General features: G+C 57.5%; 6 pseudogenes; all 6 read left to right on the forward strand.

Annotated features, from left to right (window-relative positions):
- Positions 1-968: 968 nt before the first annotated feature.
- LOC129627498 (uncharacterized) lies at positions 969-1088 on the forward strand (annotated as a pseudogene).
- A 3245-nt stretch (positions 1089-4333) lies between these two features.
- Positions 4334-4453, forward strand: LOC129627499 (uncharacterized; annotated as a pseudogene).
- Positions 4454-7698: 3245 nt separating this feature from the next.
- Positions 7699-7818, forward strand: LOC129627500 (uncharacterized; annotated as a pseudogene).
- Positions 7819-11062: 3244 nt separating this feature from the next.
- Positions 11063-11182, forward strand: LOC129627501 (uncharacterized; annotated as a pseudogene).
- A 3246-nt stretch (positions 11183-14428) lies between these two features.
- Positions 14429-14548, forward strand: LOC129627502 (uncharacterized; annotated as a pseudogene).
- A 3244-nt stretch (positions 14549-17792) lies between these two features.
- LOC129627503 (uncharacterized) lies at positions 17793-17912 on the forward strand (annotated as a pseudogene).
- Positions 17913-18914: the final 1002 nt, after the last annotated feature.

An 18914-nucleotide genomic window follows, 5' to 3' on the forward strand; every position in this document is an offset into this window, starting at 1 on the left:
TTTTCTTTGTATTTTGCCTAGGGAATTCGCAATGTGCTGGTTCAGATGGCAAGGCATCCGCCCGCAGGAGACTCGGGTTTGACCCCTGGGTCGGGAAGATCCCCTGGAGAAGGTAATGGCAACCCACTCCAGTATTCTCGCCTGGGAAATGCCACGGACAGAGGAGCCTGATGGGCCGCACTCCATGGGTCCTATAAGAGTTGGGCTCAACCCAGCAACTACGAACAGAAGTATTTCCAAAGACCACACTCGTGTGTGTGTGTGTGTGTGTGTGTGTCTGTCTGTCTGTCTGTGTGCCTGCCTGTGGTTCGTCTGCTCTCTCAGGAAGGTCGGGTGCTTGGCGGGCGGCGTGGGGACAAGGGGGGCGCCTCGGTAGGGCAAAGGGGCGGGGCTGAGGCGCTCCGGTCGACCGCGCCTCCGTGGCTCCCGGTGGGTTTGGGCAGCGGGCAGGTGCCGGGCAAGTTGGGCGCTCAAGATTCGCTGTGCCTAGGCCCGCAGGAGGTTCAGAGGCCCCCGGGCCGCGGGGATCGGGAGGCGGCGGGCCCCGAAGACCGACACCTCCGGGGTCGCGCGGCCCTGGACAGCGAACGGGATGGGGGGGGGGGGAGGCCCCGCTCAGCCAGCGCGGCCGGGTCTGGAGTGGCCGGGGGTGGGAGGGCGCCGAGACCTCCGCACCCCTCAGCCCACCCCCCAGGCCCCGCGCGCACGCACGCACGCCCTCCCGGTCACTGGGGGGTCCTGGAAGCCCATCGGGCCCCCGGGCCCGGCCAGGCGGTTGCTGGTCTGGTGTTGGCGGTGTTCGGGGGCCGGGCCGGCGTCAGCAGGCTGGAGTGAGGTCGCGGGTCGTGCGGCTCAAGTACAGCACGGCCCCCCGAGGAGAGGGGCGGCCCCGTTGGCCCGACCTGCAGGTCAGAGCGAAAGGGAGGCGAAGCGCAAGGCTCTTAGGGCGCCCCGCGGCGGCCGCGTCCGTCTCCGGCCCTATCGGCCTGAAGGCGCCCGATCTCGTCTGATCTCGGAAGCTAAGCAGGGTCGGGCCTGTTTAGTATCTTGGATGGGAGACCACCTGGGAATTCCGGGTGCTGGAGGCTTTTTTGCCTACCAGAAGAGGTCCTTTAGCCCCCGCCCCGCGTCCCAATTCTTGGACCCACACCCCCCTCGCCCCCCCGCCACCCCCGCAGCCCCAGCCCCTCCCGGGGCGGGGGGAGTGAGTGGGTGGCCGGGGCCCCGACTCCCGCTGCAGACCTGGGTTGCCTCCCCGCGGCCCGCGAGCCCCTCCGCATTCGCATTCGGCTTTCAGGAAACCAGACGACCGGCCGTCCCGTCTCCCTCTGGGGCTCCTTTGGCTTGCCTCAGGCAATCCCGGGGCTTGCACCGACTCCAGCCAGAGCCCCAGCCCCCGCCCCACCCCCAGCCTCGCAGGCGATCGCGCATGCGCATGCGAGCGCGCGCACAGATCGATGTGCCCAAACGGGGCATCTAGCTTGTTGGCTTGGACTGGGGGTGGATCTATGCCTGGGAGTGGGACTGCTGAACCATAGGCTACTTCTACGTTTAGTTCCTTCGCGAACCTCCATACTCTTTTCCATCCCGGCTGTACCAACTCCCATTCCTACTCAGCGTGGAGGAGAGTTCCCTTTGCTCCACAGCTTCTCCAGCATCTGCTATGGACAGACATTGCAATGAGGCCCAATCGGACTCGGGCGAAGTGGTCCCTCCTTGGCGTTTGGAGTTGAGTCTCTCCAATCATTAGTGACGTGGAGCAAGATGACCGTTTGGAAATGCAGATGCAATTCTCTCACCATCCTGCTCCAACGGCTCTTGTATTTTCCCATCATATTGAAGATACGACCAATTCCCTTCATGCCTGCTCCTCACGTTCTTCTCGGATGTCTTTTCCCTGGAATGCCCTCTGCACTCTTTGGCTTCCATCCCATAGGGCATTTTCATTTCTTGAACGTCCTAAGTTTCCCTGGTCACGTAGACTTCCAGGATGCTGTTTTCCCTGCCTGAAATTCTTCCTGCATCTCAACCCTGGTTTACGTAGGTTCCACCTATGGACCTCAACGCAATGGTTACTCTGAAAAGCCTTCCCTGACACCCAGGTTTTGGTGAGGGTAGAGGCCCCTCGACAAGTTCTCCAAGGATCTGCCTGTGATGTATCGTTAGATTCGTCTCAGTGAAAGCAGGAACTCTGTGTCTGCTTCTCTCCGCCTTCTGGTTCCAGAAACTTATTACATGCCTCCCAGCTCATCGTAGGTGCTCAGGATTTACTTAGTGTGTGAAAGACAGAAAAGTTCTTGGAAGCCTCAAGGTGTCACTTGGCTCGGCACTTTTGATCTCTTTGTGTATTTGGCGATTCCATTCTTTCCTTTCCTGGGTTCATGTGTACGCTATATTCAAGGCACAATCTAAGGCATTAAGACATATCCATCAGTATGGGTTCTTGCTTTCAAGGAACTCGTACAGCAGATTTCTACAGTTTAGGGCTTTTCAAATGCTCTAGAAGAATGTGAACGTTCAGTGTGATCCATTTTCATTTCCAAGAAAGATCGTTTGACTTCCATAGCAAAGGTGGAGACCTTCCGACGTGTAGTCCAATACTTAGACCTTGACCATGTCAGGCAAGTCTTGCGGTTCCTTCTGGAGGTGTGTGGCTCTTGCAGAAACGTGAAGATCTTCCATCGTCCTCGGACTTTGGTGTCATTTGCAATCATCAAGAAAGCTTCCAGGTATAGGTTCCAGACCACCACCGCACACACTCGGTAGGCAACGGAGTGGATTCCAGGAATATGCGTTGTTAACCAGCATCACCGTTGATATTGTTGCTGCACGCTCTATGCAGTGGCCAGGGCCTGGATTGTCCACTGGGTCTCATGTGGAATGGAAAGAAGGGCTTCCCCCACCCCCCACCCCACCCCCCACTGTTGACAGCCTTGTGACTAGAAACGGGCCCCGAAACAAGAATCAGACAAACCAGATAAGCCCAGATGGTAGTCCATGAGATGAAGGAACTAAGCAGCTGGTTGGGATGGCGCCAAGGGGAAAGGTTGCTCTTTTTGTCTCCCGCTCTACTCCTTTCTTCCTGGACGCCTTAGGGGTTCATCATGGAGATTTGAAATAAAGTTCACCAAAGTCATATGTGTTGAATCAAGATTTTGCATTTCACCATCTCTCAAAAACGAAGAGTGCTTAACCTGCACAGGTTTCTTTCAAAAAAGTCAATTGCTTTTCAGTTCTGGGGTTTCTCTCTTGCCTTGTTCAAGTAGCCTTAAGAGTAAAAATCAACGAAAACTAAAGAAAGATTCCAAGATACCAACAAAGGACACCTTCTGTTTCTTCAATCACCTTTCCACTTAGTAGCACACGAGCTCTTTTCTTTGTATTTTGCCTAGGGAATTCGCAATGTGCTGGTTCAGATGGCAAGGCATCCGCCCGCAGGAGACTCGGGTTTGACCCCTGGGTCGGGAAGATCCCCTGGAGAAGGTAATGGCAACCCACTCCAGTATTCTCGCCTGGGAAATGCCACGGACAGAGGAGCCTGATGGGCCGCACTCCATGGGTCCTATAAGAGTTGGGCTCAACCCAGCAACTACGAACAGAAGTATTTCCAAAGACCACACTCGTGTGTGTGTGTGTGTGTGTCTGTCTGTCTGTCTGTGTGCCTGCCTGTGGTTCGTCTGCTCTCTCAGGAAGGTCGGGTGCTTGGCGGGCGGCGTGGGGACAAGGGGGGCGCCTCGGTAGGGCAAAGGGGCGGGGCTGAGGCGCTCCGGTCGACCGCGCCTCCGTGGCTCCCGGTGGGTTTGGGCAGCGGGCAGGTGCCGGGCAAGTTGGGCGCTCAAGATTCGCTGCGCCTAGGCCCGCAGGAGGTTCAGAGGCCCCCGGGCCGCGGGGATCGGGAGGCGGCGGGCCCCGAAGACCGACACCTCCGGGGTCGCGCGGCCCTGGACAGCGAACGGGATGGGGGGGGGGGGGAGGCCCCGCTCAGCCAGCGCGGCCGGGTCTGGAGTGGCCGGGGGTGGGAGGGCGCCGAGACCTCCGCACCCCTCAGCCCACCCCCCAGGCCCCGCGCGCACGCACGCACGCCCTCCCGGTCACTGGGGGGTCCTGGAAGCCCATCGGGCCCCCGGGCCCGGCAAGGCGGTTGCTGGTCTGGTGTTGGCGGTGTTCGGGGGCCGGGCCGGCGTCAGCAGGCTGGAGTGAGGTCGCGGGTCGTGCGGCTCAAGTACAGCACGGCCCCCCGAGGAGAGGGGCGGCCCGTTGGCCCGACCTGCAGGTCAGAGCGAAAGGGAGGCGAAGCGCAAGGCTCTTAGGGCGCCCCGCGGCGGCCGCGTCCGTCTCCGGCCCTATCGGCCTGAAGGCGCCCGATCTCGTCTGATCTCGGAAGCTAAGCAGGGTCGGGCCTGTTTAGTATCTTGGATGGGAGACCACCTGGGAATTCCGGGTGCTGGAGGCTTTTTTGCCTACCAGAAGAGGTCCTTTAGCCCCCGCCCCGCGTCCCAATTCTTGGACCCACACCCCCCTCGCCCCCCCGCCACCCCCGCAGCCCCAGCCCCTCCCGGGGCGGGGGGAGTGAGTGGGTGGCCGGGGCCCCGACTCCCGCTGCAGACCTGGGTTGCCTCCCCGCGGCCCGCGAGCCCCTCCGCATTCGCATTCGGCTTTCAGGAAACCAGACGACCGGCCGTCCCGTCTCCCTCTGGGGCTCCTTTGGCTTGCCTCAGGCAATCCCGGGGCTTGCACCGACTCCAGCCAGAGCCCCAGCCCCCGCCCCACCCCCAGCCTCGCAGGCGATCGCGCATGCGCATGCGAGCGCGCGCACAGATCGATGTGCCCAAACGGGGCATCTAGCTTGTTGGCTTGGACTGGGGGTGGATCTATGCCTGGGAGTGGGACTGCTGAACCATAGGCTACTTCTACGTTTAGTTCCTTCGCGAACCTCCATACTCTTTTCCATCCCGGCTGTACCAACTCCCATTCCTACTCAGCGTGGAGGAGAGTTCCCTTTGCTCCACAGCTTCTCCAGCATCTGCTAAGGACAGACATTGCAATGAGGCCCAATCGGACTCGGGCGAAGTGGTCCCTCCTTGGCGTTTGGAGTTGAGTCTCTCCAATCATTAGTGATGTGGAGCAAGATGACCGTTTGGAAATGCAGATGCAATTCTGTCACCATCCTGCTCCAACGGCTCTTGTATTTTCCCATCATATTGAAGATACGACCAATTCCCTTCATGCCTGCTCCTCACGTTCTTCTCGGATGTCTTTTCCCTGGAATGCCCTCTGCACTCTTTGGCTTCCATCCCATAGGGCATTTTCATTTCTTGAACGTCCTAAGTTTCCCTGGTCACGTAGACTTCCAGGATGCTGTTTTCCCTGCCTGAAATTCTTCCTGCATCTCAACCCTGGTTTACGTAGGTTCCACCTATGGACCTCAACGCAATGGTTACTCTGAAAAGCCTTCCCTGACACCCAGGTTTTGGTGAGGGTAGAGGCCCCTCGACAAGTTCTCCAAGGATCTGCCTGTGATGTATCGTTAGATTCGTCTCAGTGAAAGCAGGAACTCTGTGTCTGCTTCTCTCCGCCTTCTGGTTCCAGAAACTTATTACATGCCTCCCAGCTCATCGTAGGTGCTCAGGATTTACTTAGTGTGTGAAAGACAGAAAAGTTCTTGGAAGCCTCAAGGTGTCACTTGGCTCGGCACTTTTGATCTCTTTGTGTATTTGGCGATTCCATTCTTTCCTTTCCTGGGTTCATGTGTACGCTATATTCAAGGCACAATCTAAGGCATTAAGACATATCCATCAGTATGGGTTCTTGCTTTCAAGGAACTCGTACAGCAGATTTCTACAGTTTAGGGCTTTTCAAATGCTCTAGAAGAATGTGAACGTTCAGTGTGATCCATTTTCATTTCCAAGAAAGATCGTTTGACTTCCATAGCAAAGGTGGAGACCTTCCGACGTGTAGTCCAATACTTAGACCTTGACCATGTCAGGCAAGTCTTGCGGTTCCTTCTGGAGGTGTGTGGCTCTTGCAGAAACGTGAAGATCTTCCATCGTCCTCGGACTTTGGTGTCATTTGCAATCATCAAGAAAGCTTCCAGGTATAGGTTCCAGACCACCACCGCACACACTCGGTAGGCAACGGAGTGGATTCCAGGAATATGCGTTGTTAACCAGCATCACCGTTGATATTGTTGCTGCACGCTCTATGCAGTGGCCAGGGCCTGGATTGTCCACTGGGTCTCATGTGGAATGGAAAGAAGGGCTTCCCCCACCCCCCACCCCACCCCCCACTGTTGACAGCCTTGTGACTAGAAACGGGCCCCGAAACAAGAATCAGACAAACCAGATAAGCCCAGATGGTAGTCCATGAGATGAAGGAACTAAGCAGCTGGTTGGGATGGCGCCAAGGGGAAAGGTTGCTCTTTTTGTCTCCCGCTCTACTCCTTTCTTCCTGGACGCCTTAGGGGTTCATCATGGAGATTTGAAATAAAGTTCACCAAAGTCATATGTGTTGAATCAAGATTTTGCATTTCACCATCTCTCAAAAACGAAGAGTGCTTAACCTGCACAGGTTTCTTTCAAAAAAGTCAATTGCTTTTCAGTTCTGGGGTTTCTCTCTTGCCTTGTTCAAGTAGCCTTAAGAGTAAAAATCAACGAAAACTAAAGAAAGATTCCAAGATACCAACAAAGGACACCTTCTGTTTCTTCAATCACCTTTCCACTTAGTAGCACACGAGCTCTTTTCTTTGTATTTTGCCTAGGGAATTCGCAATGTGCTGGTTCAGATGGCAAGGCATCCGCCCGCAGGAGACTCGGGTTTGACCCCTGGGTCGGGAAGATCCCCTGGAGAAGGTAATGGCAACCCACTCCAGTATTCTCGCCTGGGAAATGCCACGGACAGAGGAGCCTGATGGGCCGCACTCCATGGGTCCTATAAGAGTTGGGCTCAACCCAGCAACTACGAACAGAAGTATTTCCAAAGACCACACTCGTGTGTGTGTGTGTGTGTGTCTGTCTGTCTGTCTGTGTGCCTGCCTGTGGTTCCTCTGCTCTCTCAGGAAGGTCGGGTGCTTGGCGGGCGGCGTGGGGACAAGGGGGGCGCCTCGGTAGGGCAAAGGGGCGGGGCTGAGGCGCTCCGGTCGACCGCGCCTCCGTGGCTCCCGGTGGGTTTGGGCAGCGGGCAGGTGCCGGGCAAGTTGGGCGCTCAAGATTCGCTGCGCCTAGGCCCGCAGGAGGTTCAGAGGCCCCCGGGCCGCGGGGATCGGGAGGCGGCGGGCCCCGAAGACCGACACCTCCGGGGTCGCGCGGCCCTGGACAGCGAACGGGATGGGGGGGGGGGGGAGGCCCCGCTCAGCCAGCGCGGCCGGGTCTGGAGTGGCCGGGGGTGGGAGGGCGCCGAGACCTCCGCACCCCTCAGCCCACCCCCCAGGCCCCGCGCGCACGCACGCACGCCCTCCCGGTCACTGGGGGGTCCTGGAAGCCCATCGGGCCCCCGGGCCCGGCAAGGCGGTTGCTGGTCTGGTGTTGGCGGTGTTCGGGGGCCGGGCCGGCGTCAGCAGGCTGGAGTGAGGTCGCGGGTCGTGCGGCTCAAGTACAGCACGGCCCCCCGAGGAGAGGGGCGGCCCGTTGGCCCGACCTGCAGGTCAGAGCGAAAGGGAGGCGAAGCGCAAGGCTCTTAGGGCGCCCCGCGGCGGCCGCGTCCGTCTCCGGCCCTATCGGCCTGAAGGCGCCCGATCTCGTCTGATCTCGGAAGCTAAGCAGGGTCGGGCCTGTTTAGTATCTTGGATGGGAGACCACCTGGGAATTCCGGGTGCTGGAGGCTTTTTTGCCTACCAGAAGAGGTCCTTTAGCCCCCGCCCCGCGTCCCAATTCTTGGACCCACACCCCCCTCGCCCCCCCGCCACCCCCGCAGCCCCAGCCCCTCCCGGGGCGGGGGGAGTGAGTGGGTGGCCGGGGCCCCGACTCCCGCTGCAGACCTGGGTTGCCTCCCCGCGGCCCGCGAGCCCCTCCGCATTCGCATTCGGCTTTCAGGAAACCAGACGACCGGCCGTCCCGTCTCCCTCTGGGGCTCCTTTGGCTTGCCTCAGGCAATCCCGGGGCTTGCACCGACTCCAGCCAGAGCCCCAGCCCCCGCCCCACCCCCAGCCTCGCAGGCGATCGCGCATGCGCATGCGAGCGCGCGCACAGATCGATGTGCCCAAACGGGGCATCTAGCTTGTTGGCTTGGACTGGGGGTGGATCTATGCCTGGGAGTGGGACTGCTGAACCATAGGCTACTTCTACGTTTAGTTCCTTCGCGAACCTCCATACTCTTTTCCATCCCGGCTGTACCAACTCCCATTCCTACTCAGCGTGGAGGAGAGTTCCCTTTGCTCCACAGCTTCTCCAGCATCTGCTAAGGACAGACATTGCAATGAGGCCCAATCGGACTCGGGCGAAGTGGTCCCTCCTTGGCGTTTGGAGTTGAGTCTCTCCAATCATTAGTGATGTGGAGCAAGATGACCGTTTGGAAATGCAGATGCAATTCTGTCACCATCCTGCTCCAACGGCTCTTGTATTTTCCCATCATATTGAAGATACGACCAATTCCCTTCATGCCTGCTCCTCACGTTCTTCTCGGATGTCTTTTCCCTGGAATGCCCTCTGCACTCTTTGGCTTCCATCCCATAGGGCATTTTCATTTCTTGAACGTCCTAAGTTTCCCTGGTCACGTAGACTTCCAGGATGCTGTTTTCCCTGCCTGAAATTCTTCCTGCATCTCAACCCTGGTTTACGTAGGTTCCACCTATGGACCTCAACGCAATGGTTACTCTGAAAAGCCTTCCCTGACACCCAGGTTTTGGTGAGGGTAGAGGCCCCTCGACAAGTTCTCCAAGGATCTGCCTGTGATGTATCGTTAGATTCGTCTCAGTGAAAGCAGGAACTCTGTGTCTGCTTCTCTCCGCCTTCTAGTTCCAGAAACTTATTACATGCCTCCCAGCTCATCGTAGGTGCTCAGGATTTACTTAGTGTGTGAAAGACAGAAAAGTTCTTGGAAGCCTCAAGGTGTCACTTGGCTCGGCACTTTTGATCTCTTTGTGTATTTGGCGATTCCATTCTTTCCTTTCCTGGGTTCATGTGTACCCTATATTCAAGGCACAATCTAAGGCATTAAGACATATCCATCAGTATGGGTTCTTGCTTTCAAGGAACTCGTACAGCAGATTTCTACAGTTTAGGGCTTTTCAAATGCTCTAGAAGAATGTGAACGTTCAGTGTGATCCATTTTCATTTCCAAGAAAGATCGTTTGACTTCCATAGCAAAGGTGGAGACCTTCCGACGTGTAGTCCAATACTTAGACCTTGACCATGTCAGGCAAGTCTTGCGGTTCCTTCTGGAGGTGTGTGGCTCTTGCAGAAACGTGAAGATCTTCCATCGTCCTCGGACTTTGGTGTCATTTGCAATCATCAAGAAAGCTTCCAGGTATAGGTTCCAGACCACCACCGCACACACTCAGTAGCCAACGGAGTGGATTCCAGGAATATGCGTTGTTAACCAGCATCACCGTTGATATTGTTGCTGCACGCTCTATGCAGTGGCCAGAGCCTGGATTGTCCACTGGGTCTCATGTGGAATGGAAAGAAGGGCTTCCCCCACCCCCCACCCCACCCCCCACTGTTGACAGCCTTGTGACTAGAAACGGGCCCCGAAACAAGAATCAGACAAACCAGATAAGCCCAGATGGTAGTCCATGAGATGAAGGAACTAAGCAGCTGGTTGGGATGGCGCCAAGGGGAAAGGTTGCTCTTTTTGTCTCCCGCTCTACTCCTTTCTTCCTGGACGCCTTAGGGGTTCATCATGGAGATTTGAAATAAAGTTCACCAAAGTCATATGTGTTGAATCAAGATTTTGCATTTCACCATCTCTCAAAAACGAAGAGTGCTTAACCTGCACAGGTTTCTTTCAAAAAAGTCAATTGCTTTTCAGTTCTGGGGTTTCTCTCTTGCCTTGTTCAAGTAGCCTTAAGAGTAAAAATCAACGAAAACTAAAGAAAGATTCCAAGATACCAACAAAGGACACCTTCTGTTTCTTCAATCACCTTTCCACTTAGTAGCACATGAGCTCTTTTCTTTGTATTTTGCCTAGGGAATTCGCAATGTGCTGGTTCAGATGGCAAGGCATCCGCCCGCAGGAGACTCGGGTTTGATCCCTGGGTCGGGAAGATCCCCTGGAGAAGGTAATGGCAACCCACTCCAGTATTCTCGCCTGGGAAATGCCACGGACAGAGGAGCCTGATGGGCCGCACTCCATGGGTCCTATAAGAGTTGGGCTCAACCCAGCAACTACGAACAGAAGTATTTCCAAAGACCACACTCGTGTGTGTGTGTGTGTGTGTCTGTCTGTCTGTCTGTGTGCCTGCCTGTGGTTCGTCTGCTCTCTCAGGAAGGTCGGGTGCTTGGCGGGCGGCGTGGGGACAAGGGGGGCGCCTCGGTAGGGCAAAGGGGCGGGGCTGAGGCGCTCCGGTCGACCGCGCCTCCGTGGCTCCCGGTGGGTTTGGGCAGCGGGCAGGTGCCGGGCAAGTTGGGCGCTCAAGATTCGCTGCGCCTAGGCCCGCAGGAGGTTCAGAGGCCCCCGGGCCGCGGGGATCGGGAGGCGGCGGGCCCCGAAGACCGACACCTCCGGGGTCGCGCGGCCCTGGACAGCGAACGGGATGGGGGGGGGGGGGAGGCCCCGCTCAGCCAGCGCGGCCGGGTCTGGAGTGGCCGGGGGTGGGAGGGCGCCGAGACCTCCGCACCCCTCAGCCCACCCCCCAGGCCCCGCGCGCACGCACGCACGCCCTCCCGGTCACTGGGGGGTCCTGGAAGCCCATCGGGCCCCCGGGCCCGGCCAGGCGGTTGCTGGTCTGGTGTTGGCGGTGTTCGGGGGCGGGCCGGCGTCAGCAGGCTGGAGTGAGGTCGCGGGTCGTGCGGCTCAAGTACAGCACGGCCCCCCGAGGAGAGGGGCGGCCCGTTGGCCCGACCTGCAGGTCAGAGCGAAAGGGAGGCGAAGCGCAAGGCTCTTAGGGCGCCCCGCGGCGGCCGCGTCCGTCTCCGGCCCTATCGGCCTGAAGGCGCCCGATCTCGTCTGATCTCGGAAGCTAAGCAGGGTCGGGCCTGTTTAGTATCTTGGATGGGAGACCACCTGGGAATTCCGGGTGCTGGAGGCTTTTTTGCCTACCAGAAGAGGTCCTTTAGCCCCCGCCCCGCGTCCCAATTCTTGGACCCACACCCCCCTCGCCCCCCCGCCACCCCCGCAGCCCCAGCCCCTCCCGGGGCGGGGGGAGTGAGTGGGTGGCCGGGGCCCCGACTCCCGCTGCAGACCTGGGTTGCCTCCCCGCGGCCCGCGAGCCCCTCCGCATTCGCATTCGGCTTTCAGGAAACCAGACGACCGGCCGTCCCGTCTCCCTCTGGGGCTCCTTTGGCTTGCCTCAGGCAATCCCGGGGCTTGCACCGACTCCAGCCAGAGCCCCAGCCCCCGCCCCACCCCCAGCCTCGCAGGCGATCGCGCATGCGCATGCGAGCGCGCGCACAGATCGATGTGCCCAAACGGGGCATCTAGCTTGTTGGCTTGGACTGGGGGTGGATCTATGCCTGGGAGTGGGACTGCTGAACCATAGGCTACTTCTACGTTTAGTTCCTTCGCGAACCTCCATACTCTTTTCCATCCCGGCTGTACCAACTCCCATTCCTACTCAGCGTGGAGGAGAGTTCCCTTTGCTCCACAGCTTCTCCAGCATCTGCTAAGGACAGACATTGCAATGAGGCCCAATCGGACTCGGGCGAAGTGGTCCCTCCTTGGCGTTTGGAGTTGAGTCTCTCCAATCATTAGTGATGTGGAGCAAGATGACCGTTTGGAAATGCAGATGCAATTCTGTCACCATCCTGCTCCAACGGCTCTTGTATTTTCCCATCATATTGAAGATACGACCAATTCCCTTCATGCCTGCTCCTCACGTTCTTCTCGGATGTCTTTTCCCTGGAATGCCCTCTGCACTCTTTGGCTTCCATCCCATAGGGCATTTTCATTTCTTGAACGTCCTAAGTTTCCCTGGTCACGTAGACTTCCAGGATGCTGTTTTCCCTGCCTGAAATTCTTCCTGCATCTCAACCCTGGTTTACGTAGGTTCCACCTATGGACCTCAACGCAATGGTTACTCTGAAAAGCCTTCCCTGACACCCAGGTTTTGGTGAGGGTAGAGGCCCCTCGACAAGTTCTCCAAGGATCTGCCTGTGATGTATCGTTAGATTCGTCTCAGTGAAAGCAGGAACTCTGTGTCTGCTTCTCTCCGCCTTCTGGTTCCAGAAACTTATTACATGCCTCCCAGCTCATCGTAGGTGCTCAGGATTTACTTAGTGTGTGAAAGACAGAAAAGTTCTTGGAAGCCTCAAGGTGTCACTTGGCTCGGCACTTTTGATCTCTTTGTGTATTTGGCGATTCCATTCTTTCCTTTCCTGGGTTCATGTGTACGCTATATTCAAGGCACAATCTAAGGCATTAAGACATATCCATCAGTATGGGTTCTTGCTTTCAAGGAACTCGTACAGCAGATTTCTACAGTTTAGGGCTTTTCAAATGCTCTAGAAGAATGTGAACGTTCAGTGTGATCCATTTTCATTTCCAAGAAAGATCGTTTGACTTCCATAGCAAAGGTGGAGACCTTCCGACGTGTAGTCCAATACTTAGACCTTGACCATGTCAGGCAAGTCTTGCGGTTCCTTCTGGAGGTGTGTGGCTCTTGCAGAAACGTGAAGATCTTCCATCGTCCTCGGACTTTGGTGTCATTTGCAATCATCAAGAAAGCTTCCAGGTATAGGTTCCAGACCACCACCGCACACACTCGGTAGGCAACGGAGTGGATTCCAGGAATATGCGTTGTTAACCAGCATCACCGTTGATATTGTTGCTGCACGCTCTATGCAGTGGCCAGAGCCTGGATTGTCCACTGGGTCTCATGTGGAATGGAAAGAAGGGCTTCCCCCACCCCCCACGCCACCCCCCACTGTTGACAGCCTTGTGACTAGAAACGGGCCCCGAAACAAGAATCAGACAAACCAGATAAGCCCAGATGGTAGTCCATGAGATGAAGGAACTAAGCAGCTGGTTGGGATGGCGCCAAGGGGAAAGGTTGCTCTTTTTGTCTCCCGCTCTACTCCTTTCTTCCTGGACGCCTTAGGGGTTCATCATGGAGATTTGAAATAAAGTTCACCAAAGTCATATGTGTTGAATCAAGATTTTGCATTTCACCATCTCTCAAAAACGAAGAGTGCTTAACCTGCACAGGTTTCTTTCAAAAAAGTCAATTGCTTTTCAGTTCTGGGGTTTCTCTCTTGCCTTGTTCAAGTAGCCTTAAGAGTAAAAATCAACGAAAACTAAAGAAAGATTCCAAGATACCAACAAAGGACACCTTCTGTTTCTTCAATCACCTTTCCACTTAGTAGCACATGAGCTCTTTTCTTTGTATTTTGCCTAGGGAATTCGCAATGTGCTGGTTCAGATGGCAAGGCATCCGCCCGCAGGAGACTCGGGTTTGATCCCTGGGTCGGGAAGATCCCCTGGAGAAGGTAATGGCAACCCACTCCAGTATTCTCGCCTGGGAAATGCCACGGACAGAGGAGCCTGATGGGCCGCACTCCATGGGTCCTATAAGAGTTGGGCTCAACCCAGCAACTACGAACAGAAGTATTTCCAAAGACCACACTCGTGTGTGTGTGTGTGTGTGTCTGTCTGTCTGTCTGTGTGCCTGCCTGTGGTTCGTCTGCTCTCTCAGGAAGGTCGGGTGCTTGGCGGGCGGCGTGGGGACAAGGGGGGCGCCTCGGTAGGGCAAAGGGGCGGGGCTGAGGCGCTCCGGTCGACCGCGCCTCCGTGGCTCCCGGTGGGTTTGGGCAGCGGGCAGGTGCCGGGCAAGTTGGGCGCTCAAGATTCGCTGCGCCTAGGCCCGCAGGAGGTTCAGAGGCCCCCGGGCCGCGGGGATCGGGAGGCGGCGGGCCCCGAAGACCGACACCTCCGGGGTCGCGCGGCCCTGGACAGCGAACGGGATGGGGGGGGGGGGGGAGGCCCCGCTCAGCCAGCGCGGCCGGGTCTGGAGTGGCCGGGGGTGGGAGGGCGCCGAGACCTCCGCACCCCTCAGCCCACCCCCCAGGCCCCGCGCGCACGCACGCACGCCCTCCCGGTCACTGGGGGGTCCTGGAAGCCCATCGGGCCCCCGGGCCCGGCCAGGCGGTTGCTGGTCTGGTGTTGGCGGTGTTCGGGGGCCGGGCCGGCGTCAGCAGGCTGGAGTGAGGTCGCGGGTCGTGCGGCTCAAGTACAGCACGGCCCCCCGAGGAGAGGGGCGGCCCGTTGGCCCGACCTGCAGGTCAGAGCGAAAGGGAGGCGAAGCGCAAGGCTCTTAGGGCGCCCCGCGGCGGCCGCGTCCGTCTCCGGCCCTATCGGCCTGAAGGCGCCCGATCTCGTCTGATCTCGGAAGCTAAGCAGGGTCGGGCCTGTTTAGTATCTTGGATGGGAGACCACCTGGGAATTCCGGGTGCTGGAGGCTTTTTTGCCTACCAGAAGAGGTCCTTTAGCCCCCGCCCCGCGTCCCAATTCTTGGACCCACACCCCCCTCGCCCCCCCGCCACCCCCGCAGCCCCAGCCCCTCCCGGGGCGGGGGGAGTGAGTGGGTGGCCGGGGCCCCGACTCCCGCTGCAGACCTGGGTTGCCTCCCCGCGGCCCGCGAGCCCCTCCGCATTCGCATTCGGCTTTCAGGAAACCAGACGACCGGCCGTCCCGTCTCCCTCTGGGGCTCCTTTGGCTTGCCTCAGGCAATCCCGGGGCTTGCACCGACTCCAGCCAGAGCCCCAGCCCCCGCCCCACCCCCAGCCTCGCAGGCGATCGCGCATGCGCATGCGAGCGCGCGCACAGATCGATGTGCCCAAACGGGGCATCTAGCTTGTTGGCTTGGACTGGGGGTGGATCTATGCCTGGGAGTGGGACTGCTGAACCATAGGCTACTTCTACGTTTAGTTCCTTCGCGAACCTCCATACTCTTTTCCATCCCGGCTGTACCAACTCCCATTCCTACTCAGCGTGGAGGAGAGTTCCCTTTGCTCCACAGCTTCTCCAGCATCTGCTAAGGACAGACATTGCAATGAGGCCCAATCGGACTCGGGCGAAGTGGTCCCTCCTTGGCGTTTGGAGTTGAGTCTCTCCAATCATTAGTGATGTGGAGCAAGATGACCGTTTGGAAATGCAGATGCAATTCTGTCACCATCCTGCTCCAACGGCTCTTGTATTTTCCCATCATATTGAAGATACGACCAATTCCCTTCATGCCTGCTCCTCACGTTCTTCTCGGATGTCTTTTCCCTGGAATGCCCTCTGCACTCTTTGGCTTCCATCCCATAGGGCATTTTCATTTCTTGAACGTCCTAAGTTTCCCTGGTCACGTAGACTTCCAGGATGCTGTTTTCCCTGCCTGAAATTCTTCCTGCATCTCAACCCTGGTTTACGTAGGTTCCACCTATGGACCTCAACGCAATGGTTACTCTGAAAAGCCTTCCCTGACACCCAGGTTTTGGTGAGGGTAGAGGCCCCTCGACAAGTTCTCCAAGGATCTGCCTGTGATGTATCGTTAGATTCGTCTCAGTGAAAGCAGGAACTCTGTGTCTGCTTCTCTCCGCCTTCTAGTTCCAGAAACTTATTACATGCCTCCCAGCTCATCGTAGGTGCTCAGGATTTACTTAGTGTGTGAAAGACAGAAAAGTTCTTGGAAGCCTCAAGGTGTCACTTGGCTCGGCACTTTTGATCTCTTTGTGTATTTGGCGATTCCATTCTTTCCTTTCCTGGGTTCATGTGTACGCTATATTCAAGGCACAATCTAAGGCATTAAGACATATCCATCAGTATGGGTTCTTGCTTTCAAGGAACTCGTACAGCAGATTTCTACAGTTTAGGGCTTTTCAAATGCTCTAGAAGAATGTGAACGTTCAGTGTGATCCATTTTCATTTCCAAGAAAGATCGTTTGACTTCCATAGCAAAGGTGGAGACCTTCCGACGTGTAGTCCAATACTTAGACCTTGACCATGTCAGGCAAGTCTTGCGGTTCCTTCTGGAGGTGTGTGGCTCTTGCAGAAACGTGAAGATCTTCCATCGTCCTCGGACTTTGGTGTCATTTGCAATCATCAAGAAAGCTTCCAGGTATAGGTTCCAGACCACCACCGCACACACTCAGTAGCCAACGGAGTGGATTCCAGGAATATGCGTTGTTAACCAGCATCACCGTTGATATTGTTGCTGCACGCTCTATGCAGTGGCCAGAGCCTGGATTGTCCACTGGGTCTCATGTGGAATGGAAAGAAGGGCTTCCCCCACCCCCCACCCCACCCCCCACTGTTGACAGCCTTGTGACTAGAAACGGGCCCCGAAACAAGAATCAGACAAACCAGATAAGCCCAGATGGTAGTCCATGAGATGAAGGAACTAAGCAGCTGGTTGGGATGGCGCCAAGGGGAAAGGTTGCTCTTTTTGTCTCCCGCTCTACTCCTTTCTTCCTGGACGCCTTAGGGGTTCATCATGGAGATTTGAAATAAAGTTCACCAAAGTCATATGTGTTGAATCAAGATTTTGCATTTCACCATCTCTCAAAAACGAAGAGTGCTTAACCTGCACAGGTTTCTTTCAAAAAAGTCAATTGCTTTTCAGTTCTGGGGTTTCTCTCTTGCCTTGTTCAAGTAGCCTTAAGAGTAAAAATCAACGAAAACTAAAGAAAGATTCCAAGATACCAACAAAGGACACCTTCTGTTTCTTCAATCACCTTTCCACTTAGTAGCACATGAGCTCTTTTCTTTGTATTTTGCCTAGGGAATTCGCAATGTGCTGGTTCAGATGGCAAGGCATCCGCCCGCAGGAGACTCGGGTTTGATCCCTGGGTCGGGAAGATCCCCTGGAGAAGGTAATGGCAACCCACTCCAGTATTCTCGCCTGGGAAATGCCACGGACAGAGGAGCCTGATGGGCCGCACTCCATGGGTCCTATAAGAGTTGGGCTCAACCCAGCAACTACGAACAGAAGTATTTCCAAAGACCACACTCGTGTGTGTGTGTGTGTGTGTCTGTCTGTCTGTCTGTGTGCCTGCCTGTGGTTCGTCTGCTCTCTCAGGAAGGTCGGGTGCTTGGCGGGCGGCGTGGGGACAAGGGGGGCGCCTCGGTAGGGCAAAGGGGCGGGGCTGAGGCGCTCCGGTCGACCGCGCCTCCGTGGCTCCCGGTGGGTTTGGGCAGCGGGCAGGTGCCGGGCAAGTTGGGCGCTCAAGATTCGCTGCGCCTAGGCCCGCAGGAGGTTCAGAGGCCCCCGGGCCGCGGGGATCGGGAGGCGGCGGGCCCCGAAGACCGACACCTCCGGGGTCGCGCGGCCCTGGACAGCGAACGGGATGGGGGGGGGGGGGAGGCCCCGCTCAGCCAGCGCGGCCGGGTCTGGAGTGGCCGGGGGTGGGAGGGCGCCGAGACCTCCGCACCCCTCAGCCCACCCCCCAGGCCCCGCGCGCACGCACGCACGCCCTCCCGGTCACTGGGGGGTCCTGGAAGCCCATCGGGCCCCCGGGCCCGGCCAGGCGGTTGCTGGTCTGGTGTTGGCGGTGTTCGGGGGCGGGCCGGCGTCAGCAGGCTGGAGTGAGGTCGCGGGTCGTGCGGCTCAAGTACAGCACGGCCCCCCGAGGAGAGGGGCGGCCCGTTGGCCCGACCTGCAGGTCAGAGCGAAAGGGAGGCGAAGCGCAAGGCTCTTAGGGCGCCCCGCGGCGGCCGCGTCCGTCTCCGGCCCTATCGGCCTGAAGGCGCCCGATCTCGTCTGATCTCGGAAGCTAAGCAGGGTCGGGCCTGTTTAGTATCTTGGATGGGAGACCACCTGGGAATTCCGGGTGCTGGAGGCTTTTTTGCCTACCAGAAGAGGTCCTTTAGCCCCCGCCCCGCGTCCCAATTCTTGGACCCACACCCCCCTCGCCCCCCCGCCACCCCCGCAGCCCCAGCCCCTCCCGGGGCGGGGGGAGTGAGTGGGTGGCCGGGGCCCCGACTCCCGCTGCAGACCTGGGTTGCCTCCCCGCGGCCCGCGAGCCCCTCCGCATTCGCATTCGGCTTTCAGGAAACCAGACGACCGGCCGTCCCGTCTCCCTCTGGGGCTCCTTTGGCTTGCCTCAGGCAATCCCGGGGCTTGCACCGACTCCAGCCAGAGCCCCAGCCCCCGCCCCACCCCCAGCCTCGCAGGCGATCGCGCATGCGCATGCGAGCGCGCGCACAGATCGATGTGCCCAAACGGGGCATCTAGCTTGTTGGCTTGGACTGGGGGTGGATCTATGCCTGGGAGTGGGACTGCTGAACCATAGGCTACTTCTACGTTTAGTTCCTTCGCGAACCTCCATACTCTTTTCCATCCCGGCTGTACCAACTCCCATTCCTACTCAGCGTGGAGGAGAGTTCCCTTTGCTCCACAGCTTCTCCAGCATCTGCTAAGGACAGACATTGCAATGAGGCCCAATCGGACTCGGGCGAAGTGGTCCCTCCTTGGCGTTTGGAGTTGAGTCTCTCCAATCATTAGTGATGTGGAGCAAGATGACCGTTTGGAAATGCAGATGCAATTCTGTCACCATCCTGCTCCAACGGCTCTTGTATTTTCCCATCATATTGAAGATACGACCAATTCCCTTCATGCCTGCTCCTCACGTTCTTCTCGGATGTCTTTTCCCTGGAATGCCCTCTGCACTCTTTGGCTTCCATCCCATAGGGCATTTTCATTTCTTGAACGTCCTAAGTTTCCCTGGTCACGTAGACTTCCAGGATGCTGTTTTCCCTGCCTGAAATTCTTCCTGCATCTCAACCCTGGTTTACGTAGGTTCCACCTATGGACCTCAACGCAATGGTTACTCTGAAAAGCCTTC

Source organism: Bubalus kerabau, chromosome 14 (genome assembly GCF_029407905.1).
Source record: "Bubalus kerabau isolate K-KA32 ecotype Philippines breed swamp buffalo chromosome 14, PCC_UOA_SB_1v2, whole genome shotgun sequence".
Lineage (NCBI taxonomy): Eukaryota > Metazoa > Chordata > Mammalia > Artiodactyla > Bovidae > Bubalus > Bubalus kerabau.